Source organism: Eublepharis macularius, chromosome 19 (genome assembly GCF_028583425.1).
Source record: "Eublepharis macularius isolate TG4126 chromosome 19, MPM_Emac_v1.0, whole genome shotgun sequence".
NCBI lineage: Eukaryota > Metazoa > Chordata > Lepidosauria > Squamata > Eublepharidae > Eublepharis > Eublepharis macularius.
The window spans coordinates 17,555,662-17,566,699 of NC_072808.1; the positions used below are offsets into that span (position 1 = coordinate 17,555,662).

At 46.1% G+C, this 11,038-nt stretch overlaps 1 protein-coding gene across 1 annotated transcript in view; it reads right to left on the minus strand.

The window, feature by feature from the left end:
* The window catches only part of GATA1 (GATA binding protein 1), a 41,442-nt gene extending 38,353 nt beyond the window's left edge, over positions 1–3,089 (minus strand). The window contains exon 1 of the mRNA XM_055003645.1: positions 2,920–3,089. The gene's annotated coding sequence lies outside the window, so the exon portion shown is untranslated. The remainder of the gene's footprint in view (positions 1–2,919) is intronic.
* Between the last annotated feature and the right edge of the window lie 7,949 nt (positions 3,090–11,038).

An 11,038-nucleotide genomic window follows, 5' to 3' on the forward strand; every position in this document is an offset into this window, starting at 1 on the left:
AAGGTAAAACTGAGGAGCCCACCCTGTTGTATAGCAAGGGTGGGGATTGCAGAGTGCAGACTGCTCCATTTCCTTGCCATCTTGTGAAGATCTTCTTCAGGACAGAATTTAAAAGGAGATGAAACTGCACGGTCCTCCAGGACAGAAAGTGTGAAGGAAAGGATAACCAAAAGAAATAAACGGGAGGGGAGGGGCCTTACTAGTTTCAATTCATGTTGCTCTCTCAGAACAGCTCCCTTCTGTCTCTTTCTTCTTTGCTTGGTAATAATTCCAGAAGGGTACCTGGGCCAGTGCAATCCTGAGCCGGTCTACTCATGGTAAATCCCATGAGGTCCAATGGGACTTACTCCTAGATAACCATTCAGGCAGAAGGTTGCAGCAAAAGTAAACAGGAGTCTTGCGTGGCACCTCCAAGACTAACAAGATTTTCCCAGCATTAAACTTTTGTGGCCTGGAGAAAGATTATGCTGCAATAAAATCGGGTTAAGGTGCCTCTGGGCTCCTGTTTATTCATCTTCCCATTTTCCTGTACTATGTTTTGCCGCTCTTGTCGTACCCTTTTCTAATGCATTTTTAACCCCACTCCTCTTGATTACCTAAGAGTATTCCCTGCCCATTTCAGTTGTGCCTGACTTTAGTGTGTTGGATGTATAGACCTCTCCGTCCCTGAGCATGATGTGCATGCGGCTCTGCGTGCAGCAACATTTCCATATTTGGTGCCCTGTGGTCAATACAAAAGTGAGCTGGGAGATCCCCCAGTACAAAGGTCACCTCGACTATGATCTAAGCAAAGCCATTCTCCCCCGCCCCCCCTCCAATATGGGCATAATAATATCTACATTTTTAGGGCAGGTAAAGGATTGCTAAAAGATGTGAGATGCTTTGAACACTCTAGAGCACTATATAGGTGCTGAATATTATCATTATTATGATACACAACATGATGATAGTTTGTCACCACCTGGGATTCGATCCAACGCATTCTTTCTTGCGAGGGGAAAAGATTGGATTGAAATTGGGAAGACTTGCTTACAAGGCAATGTGTTTAGAATGTAGATGCTAAACACATTCTGCAGGTGAGAGATCTGAGCGAAGTTTGGGGTGGGATTTGAATGCATACCTCCCCGCTATCTTATCTTATTCACTGAGCCACTCATCTCTCCTAGTTGGAGGATTTTCCCATTTAAGCCTTAACAGCCCAAGCGTATGTATAGAAGTAAGCACCGTTGAGCTATGTGGCAGTTGTAGCCAAAACAAGAAAAGGTCTTGCAGCACCTTAGTCGTTAAGAAACCATACAGCTCCTTTGATTTTGCTAAACCATAGCATTCAAATTCCTTTGATAATTTTACTCCGGTGCAGTCCTAGGCAAACTTATCAATGAACGTAAAAATTCTGCCAGCTAGACAGGATTATAAACATTTGCAGCTAGCTAGTGCCAGAGAAGATTACTTACAAGAAAACCTTCACGCTGAAGAACTGGGTAGTGCATTGAGCTAGACCGCTGATAAGATTGCCCAGGATTTTTTGCGGGGAATATGGGTGAACGGTTTTACTTTTTCATCGCTGTCCCACTATCAGTCTCTGTTGTGGTTGTTATACTCCACTCTTCTTTCTAGGAATTCAGAACTGCATGCATGGTTCTTCCCTCCACGGTTTTATCCTCACAGCAGCCCTGTGAGGTAGGTCCCCCCTATCAATATTATGGCTTTCTGTACATTTTACATAAGTCAGCGTGGTGTAGGGGATAGAGTATTTGGCTAGGATCTGAGAGACCCGGGTTTGGACCCCCTCACTGGAGAGAATGCTGCAAGCCACTTTGGGTCCCCGTTGGAGAGAAAGGTAGGGTATAAATGAAGTAAATAAGTAGATAAATAAATGTGTGTCTTATACCTTCTGTCCCTTCTCTGCCAAATTCTGACTCGTGTTGTCCGCAGGAGTATGGCCTCCGCTTCTCGGTAACAATCTCCCTGTTTCCTGGCAATGCGCTCCCTTTTCCATTTGTTTCTCAGTGCGGGTTTCTTATTTATTTTTCTCTACACTTTGCCAGCCTTTTTGCTTCCTACTGTCTCGGCCCACCCAAAGTTTCTCCCAATTCAACCGCCACCATTAGTTTGTTTACGTGGTTCCCTTCATTTTCTGTCGCAAAGCAACAACGCTGAATTGTGAACGCTTGCCTTCAAATCTTGGTACAAAGATTTCTCTTCGGTGCTGTCTTTTTTTGCTGTAGCATAAGCATTAGAACTCACTCCTAGAGCATTTTTGCTAGATCCTCTATGTGTTTACAAAGAAAGAAGTCCCTCCAAATTCAGTGGGTACCTGCCCTAAAAAAGAGCCGGTAAGGACTCTAGCTAATTCTTTCCCGCTGTTTCTGTAAAGACATCTTTCTTGGAATCATTCTCCGTACAACACAGAAATGGTCAAGCGTTGACGATCAAGCCCCCCTATGAACCTGCTTACTCTCTATCAGCTCCAACGCTCTTCGCTGCTGGAAGAGGTGGAAAGCAAGGAGAACGTTCACCTGTTCTAGCATGTCTGACTCTGCCCGGCCGCAAGACATCTACCAATGCTAGAAATCACTATCACCTGGCTTAGCCTTGATACCCTTTTTTCAGTGTGAGATCATGCCAAATGAATTTGTGCTTCTAGCCATATGCAGAGTGCACTATGAATAACAACAGCCAGCCCCAGCAGCCAGAACACAGGACATCGCTTCAATTTTTTCCAAACTTCTCTTGGTTTCCCACTCTCTGCCCATGGTCCAATCTCATAATTCTACCTACCTTTTCCAGTTTCTCTTGAACAGCTAGACCCTTCCATAGGCCTCACGCCATAGCCCAAATACAAACCAACGGTTAAGCTTCCACATGCTGGATCCTGGCCATGCATTGGATTAAACTGACTTGGCGTCGGACACAAACCTTGGCCACTTTTTTGAACCCGTCTTGCTCCACGAAGACCAGGAGACAGGGCTGGATTCACACTGGAGAACGTTCCCCCCACTTGCCACTTCTCCCCGCTCTGCCGCAAGCAAGTTCTCCTACAAGGTCCCAGACTCTGTTGATGGCAGGCAGAGAAAGTGCAAAGAAGAAAAACAGGAGGAGGGGACCAGCGGCCCAAAAATATGACACAGCAAGCACCCAGGCAGTGTCTCCGCCTCCTCCAGAAAGGACTGGCCGGGAGGATGAAGAGCAAGGAGAGGGGAGAAGGGTGGGCGGGACAGAACCCTCTCCCTATGGGGACTATATGAAATTAACAACCTCCTTGAGAATCCACAAAAGCTCTAGAGTGGGAGAGAAAGAGTCCTGCGTCTCGGAGCTTATATCAAGGCCTGGGAAGGGGATGAGTGTGACATAGGTTGGTGTGGGGTACTGGAAGCTCCACTTCTTAGCTTGCATCCCAGTCTATGGGGAGACTTTGGGGCTTAGGTTTCTACCAAAAACAAATGTAGGAAGCAAACGATCAGTTGTAAGGTAATGCGTCTTTTGGTCTCTTATCTCTTGGCTGGTGGGTCCCTCAGCACAAGTTATCTTTTTGCACTGTCTTCTGTGGGGGAAGGGATATCACTGTGCATCTCCGGAGGCCAGCAGGCAACTTATTGCTAGAAAACCCAGTGTGGTGTCATAGGGAACTGAGTTCAAATCCCTCTTTCGACCATAAACCTGACTAGGTATTTGTGGGCCCGTCACTCGCTCTCAGCCCAGCCTACCTCACAAAGGTGGTGGAGGGGAGAGCCATGTGAGCCACCAAGCTCCTTGGAGGAAGGATGGGGTAAAAATTGAATCACAGAATCATAGAGCTGAAAGGGTCCATAAGGGCCATCTAGTCCAGCCCCCTGCACAATGCAGGAAATTCACAGCTTGGCCAGAGAAGTGGATAGACACATGGACATAAATCTTCAAAGGTGGTGCCAAAGGCAGGTGAAAGAATCTAGCTGGCTACAATTCACACTGCTACCATAACAACAACAACAACAACAACATTCAATTTATATACTGCCCTTAAGGACAACTTAATGCCCACTCAGAGCAGTTTACAAAGTATATTACAAAGTACAAAGTACAACAACCACCCTGTGAGGTGGGTGGGGCTGAGAGAGCTCCGAGAAGCTGTGACTGACCCAAGGTCATGCAGCTGGCTTCAAGTGGAGGAGTGGGGAATCAAACCTGGCTCTCCAGATTAGGGTCCCGCGCTCTTAACCACTACACCAAACTGGCTTTCTTCTTCCCCACCTTCTTTACATGCCCCCAAAATAGCAAGTGGTGAGGCTCAAAAACAGAGATAACATCTCAGGTTTCTTTCGACATGTGAAGCAATCCACAACATTGGTAACAGAGGGCTGTGCACAGCTCTTGATACCAAGGCCTAGTGGCAAGAGCGCTGAAGAGGCGAGAAACTGAATGCAGTCTTTTGCTTTGCAAATGGTGCCCCCTCTGTTCCACCTTATCCAGGACAGGCCCTATTTTCCAGTCTCTGTCCCCAGGTTATCCTCATTTTGCCTTCTGGGGCAGTGTCAGGGTTGCCAGCCTCCAGGCAGTGGCTGGAGATCTCCCGGAATTACAAGTAGTCTCCAGGCCACAGAGATCAGTTCACCTGGAGAAAATGGCTACTTTAGGAGGGGGGGTGGACTCTATGGAATTATGCCGTGCCAAGGTCCTTTCCCTTCCCAAACCCCACTTTTTCCAGGTTTCTCCAGGTTTCACCACCCAGATCTCCAGGAATTTCCCAACTTGGAGCTGGAAACCCTAGGCAGTGTCGTTGATGCCTTTCAAAGAGCAGTAGCTAGCATCACCATTCTTTGGGCTTCTGCCCTCGCCCCCTGGTCTCCAGCAGCTGAATCTCAAGAAAGGGGGATGCATCTTCACGTTATAGTACCTTCCCTATAGTACTAACATGAAAACACATAGTTCTAGCACCCTTCTGGGTGGCTCTGTGATACAGCCTCTGCTGGCATGTAGAAAGTCCCAGGTTCAATGGCTGGTGTCTCTAGTTTAAAAAAACCAGGTAGTGGGTGATACGAAAGACCTCTGCTCAAGTCCCTGGAGTGTTGCAGCCAGTCCAGAGCACGGCTCAGTCTGTACCAGCTTCATGCATGTTTGGGTATTTTATATGCTCTCCTCCTCTCCTATAACAGCCGATCTAGATAGCAAACATAATGTTGAATGTGTTTGAGTTGCAGAAGTTTGATAAGTACAACCAGATTCAATTGCGAAGGAAACTATTGTGCTTTGTTTATGAGCACGCAAGCACACACACACACTTTAGAAGCCAAGTCTATTAAAGAACGCAGGAACACAGAAAAAGGGGGCCGGAGAAGGCCCTTCGGCTTTGTGTGGCAATGAGGGGTGGGTGGGCTGATCAGCATGAAAATAGAGGTGTCGCAAGAAGTGTATGAAAGACACGGTAGTGTAGTGGTTACATCACACAGCTCAGTACATCAGAAAGCTTTCCTGTGCAAGCCCAATAGAAAACGGCGTGCATTTGTGCAGGTCCTGTCCCATGGACGTCGATGAAACTTAACCAAATGGACAGAGACCTGTGTTCATTAGCAGCAGGGGAAAGGTGACATTTGGATTTTTGCCTCAACCATGAAAAGATTTCAGGCTAGCCTAAAATATAATCTTTTGTATTTCTTTTTCCCTTAGAAATGTCCACGACCGTTCCCTCAAAGTTGTGTTTCTAGGTTTCCCTGACGACTCAAAAACTGGATTGGGACTTGCAAAAACCAGAGTGAGATTGGAGCCAGGAACCTGAGCATAATTTCTCCAGGCTTGGCACAAACTTGTGTAAGGGCAGCCCCCCACTCAAGAAGTGCCATCAAGTTTTAACCTAAATATTTATTTATGTCATTTATAGTCCGCCTTTCTCACTGAGACTCAAGGCGAATTACACAGTGAGAGACAAGTTCCGATCCTGCTTAGCTTCTGAGATCTGATGAGATCAGGCTGTGCCACGCCACTTTCCTTCCCGTATATCCTATATATAGAATATCATAAATAAGGGAGGGGAAGAATCTGTTTTTCTTTCTGAAATGGAAAGAACCATATCATGAGAGCCAGTTTGGTGTAGTGGTTAAGAGCGGCAGGAGTCTAATCTGGAGAGCCAGGTTTGATTTCCCACTCCTCCACATGAAGCCAGCTGGGTATCCTTGGGCCATTCACAGCTCTCTCAGAACTCTCTCAGCCCCACCCACCTCACAGGAGAATTGTCGTGAGGATAAAAATAACACACTTCGTAAACCGCTCTGAGTGGGCATTAAGTTGTCCTGAAGGGCAATATATAAATCGAATGTTATTATTGGCTGCTTCCACACACATTGGATAATCCACTTTCAATACTCTTTAGTGAACATTTGGAACTGCTTTTCCATGTGTGGAACAAAAAATCCACTTCCAAAGGATTGCTAAAGTGCATTGAAAGTGCCTTATTCAACATGTGTGGAAATGGCCATTATATTATGTTGTTATGGTAATGGGCTGCCCCTCCCTAGCTCTTTGGGCCCAGATAAGGTATACTCATCTCCCCCCATGCTTGGGCTCTGATTGGAGCAACGTATGAAAATGTGACCATTGGTCTATCCATCTCTGCCCTTCTGGTCTCAGATGTTGAGGACTAAGCCTAGAACCTTCAGCGTGCTCTGCCGCTGAGCTCTTCCCAAACGCACCGTCTGACGGTGTCAAAGATCTAGAGAAACCTACGGCAAAGATCTAGAGAGAACTTTTCCTTCCTTAGACTTTTTTTGGAGTGCTTCTCTTGGATTGGAGACCACAAATTATCTGGGGCTCATTCTCTTTTGTTCCTAGTGCGGGCGCATTCCTTGACACAAAACCATTTATGCTGACAGTGGGATCCTAACCCTGTTCCATTTCTGTGGGCCTAGAATGGAGACTCTCTTCTGCCTAGGCTTGCACTAGGCGTAGCTCATAGCTGCCAGTGCCGTAGGAGGCCAACCGCCCCCCATCTCAGCAGGTGCTGGATTCAGGGAAGAAACTGAGCCAGCTCCGCCTTCCTGATCCTCAGCCATTCATCTTTGCAACGCTGCTCTTGAGGCGGTGCTGCTGAAGCTGCAAGAAGCGGTTCTGAGCTAGCGGAGCTGGGCAGCTCCGATAAGGCCTTATCAGATGTCAAAGTGACAGTTTAAGCTCTGGGTTTGGTGACAGGGCAGAGCTGGGAAGCAGAACGGCGAGTGGAAAAAACATTGCACATACGAGTTTGTGTGTTAGCAGCATGTGTGCGAGAGAGCGAGAAAGAGAGAAAGAGAAAGAGAGAGAGCGGAGGAGTAGGAACTGCAGCTGGAAAAGCCCATCGGTCTAGGATCCTGGAGAGAGATGTCTTCAGATCTCAGCTGGAAGACAGGCCAAAGGAAAAGAAACTCAACCAGCTGGTTGGCTTGTGGGGGTGGAGGCAGCCAAGGGATAGAACCTGGAATCAGCATCAAGTTTCTAGTCCTCATCATTTAAAGCTAAAAGTGTGAATATGACAAATACATGTACCATATCGGGACATTGGCGAGGGAGCCACAATTGACTGCTCCTCCCTGTTTGAGTATACACAGTTAACGGCCCCTGACCTTGTAGTGGTTAGGCTGAGATCTGGGAGTGGTGGTGGTGGAGAGTACCCTCAAGTCATAGCTGACTTATGGCAACCCCTGGTGGTGTTTTCAGGGCAAGAGACTAACAGAGGTGGTTTGCCATTGCCTGCCTCTGCAACGGTCGTCTTCGTTGGAAGTTTCCCATCCAATTACTAACCAAGGCCAACCCTGCTTAGCTTCCCAAATTTGACCAGAGCAGGCTCACCTGGGCTATCCAGGTCAGCATGAGATCTGGAAGCCACGAGTTCAAATCTCCACTCTACTATGGAATCCGTGCAGGTAGCCTTGGGCCAGTCATTCTGTCTTGGTCTAACCACATTACAGGATTATTGTGAGGATAAAATGGAGAAAGGGTGACGTTGTAAGCTGCTTTGGGTACTCATTGGGGAGAAAAGCAGGATATAAATATCTAAATAAATGAACGTCTTTGTTTTCATTCCATTGCCTCCTCCCACATCCAAATCCTAGAGCAGCCTTCTCAGATTGAATCCTACCTTCACACCCCTCATGTACCTTCTCCACAAATCACTTAGGGCCAAGCTACACATGACGAATGACACTTGAACGGCAAGTGGATTGAGTGGAGGGCAAGTGAACAGGGAGAAATACACTTGCCGTTCAAGTGTCATTCGTCATGTGTAGCTTGGCCCTCAGAAAATAGTGAAAAGTCCAGTAGCACCTTTAAGACGAACCAACTTTATTGAGGCATAAGCTTTCGAGAAACACAGCTCTCTTCGTCAGATGCATCTGACAAAGAGAGCTGTGGTTCTCGAAAGCTTATGCCTCAATAGAGTTGGTTCGTCTTAAAGGTGCTCCTGGACTTTTTACCATTTTGCAACTACAGACTAACACAGCTATCTCCTCTGGATCTAAGTCACTTAGAGTCTCTCTACATAAGACATCTTACATGAAAGATCTTACACTTGTTCTCCCTCCCCGTTGCTGGAGCTACATTAGTCTCAACACTATCTGATGCTGTACAGAGATCAAGAGTGCTGGACATTGGACTCAGCCTCCATGGCAATTAACATTGGACTCAGCCTCCATGGCAATTAACATTGGACTCAGCCTCCATGGCAATTAACATCATGAATTCTGAGAGTTGTAGTTCAATTCTAGAGGAGTATTCTAAGGAGAAAGACATATGTGGTCTGCTCGAAAGCTTATACTGACTAATATTTTAGATCTCTTTAAACCAGTCTATGTTAGACCTTTTTCACTTTATAGGCATGACTGTAGAAACAAATGGTTTGACAGAGAATGTAGAGACCTTGTTAGATATATGAGGACTGAATTGGGTTTGTTTAGAAAGACCAAGCTCCAGAAACATCTTTTAGATTTTATTTCTTTAAAAAACATATTTAGGACAATGGTTAGACTTAAAAAGCTAGCAGCCCAACAAAAAGAATGAGAGATGCTAATTGAGGCCATTAATAGAAATGATAAACAGACTTTCTGAAGGAATAGTTCATAGGAGCTTATCTGTAGTCTCTAGAACATCTGAATGTATTACCTCTACAACTTGGGAGAAGTATTTTACTTCTATCTTTAGAGAGACACTTAACACTGCCCCTCAAACTACTCAAATTGAACCCCTATTATCTGAGAGCCAAGCTACAAGTGATGAATGACACTTGCCTGGCAAGTGAACAGACTCACATCTATTCCTTTCTGTTCACTTGCCATTCGTTGCTCTCCACTTGATGAAGTGGAGCGCAAGTGAATGGCAAGTGAACAGGGAGGAATACACATGAGTCTGTTCACTTGCCAGGCAAGTGTCATTCGTCCCTTGTAGCTTGGCTCTGACTTATGCAGGGCTTTTTTTTCTAAGAAAAGAGGTGGTAGAACTCTCAAGAGGGAAATGAGGGAGAAATGGCCATTTCCTCAAGGGAAATGATTTCTGTCTGGAGATCAGCGGGCAGGGCCACCAGACACAAGAGATGTCGGAACTCTGTTCCACTGCGTTCCTGATGAAAAAAAGCCCTGGACTTATGGACCCCAGTTTCTCCAGAGTCTGTGAACCAACTGCTTAGGCGAATGCGCTCTGGTAAAGCACCTGGACCAGTCCGAATCTGATTCTGATTCCAATTCCACTTGTTCTCCCATTGCGGATAACACATGGACTGCTAGGGATACAGAGTACGCTTGAATAGAAGACCACACAGAAAGTAAGTCATTTGAGCGTCCCCGTGTAAAATATCGTGTGCAGAGAGATTCTGAGTTAAGTTAAAAAATATCCAGTTTGTACTAAATGGAGAGGAAGAGAGAACTTCAGATCTCCAGCAGCATACCCTTTAAAACCTAAGAGAGCCAGTTTGGTGTAGTGTTGAAGAACAGCAGGACTCTAATCTGGAGAGCCAGGTTTGATTCCCCACTCCTCCACTTGAAGCCAGTTGGGTGACCTTGGGTCAGTCACAGCTCTCTCAGAGCTCTCTCAGCCCCACTCACCTCACAGGGTGATTGTTGTGAGGATAATAATAACACACTTTGTAAACTGTTCTGGTTGGGCGTTAAATTGTCCTGAAGGGCGGCATATAAATCGAATGTTATTATAATGTTATAAGCAACCATGAGGTCCAGAAATTTGAGCATCTTTTTAAAAATGAAAACAGCTCTATGTGTAAATTATGGTTTTGTGAAGAAGCTTTATTCAGACAAACCTGAGGGGGGGGATTGAAGTTTCTGCTGTCATCCTCATTTTCAAAGGGAAAATGTGTGTAAGGGGTGCGGGTAGTGAGTTTCCCCTTGACGTAAAATTCCAGGTCAGTCATTTCTCTGAAAAGCACCTTATCTTTGGGGCCAGATAATGAAAAACGCCCCAGCGATACAAGAAAGCACACATCAGTTCTGATTGCTGCCGAAGTTTCTCCATTTGCTTTGTGGATATTCCATGGTCCCTAGAAATGGACAGGTTGCAGGGACAGCAATTGTTCGGCACTGCTATGTCCTCTAAAGGCCAAAGAACTAGTTGAACGCCTCCCCCCACCTCCACACAGCATCTCCTTCTACAATGCCCCAGACTTGGCTGTAGTGCTGGCAGCCTAGTTGATCACAGAAGTTATGAGATGAGATTATGTATTCTGTTGTATTCCTGAATCACACAGAGATGTTGCAGGCTTTGGGGTTTCACTGAACCCTTCATCAGCCAAAACAACTACGTCAAGAAAAGGCAGCATTGCCTCTCACGAAGAGATGAAGAACCCAAACGCTGCACATTTATTTATTTGGATATTTATACCTTGCTTTTCTCCTCAGTGGAGAAAAGCAGCTTACAATATCATTCTCTTGTCCTCCATTTTTTCATCATGGCAAGCACCCTTTGTGGGAGCTTGGGTTGCCAGCTCTGGCTTGGGAAATTCCTGGAGATTTGGGGCTGGAATTTGGGGAGAAGCGGCACCTCAGCAGGGACACTGTCATAGAGCCCCATCTCCAAGGTTGCCATTTTCTCC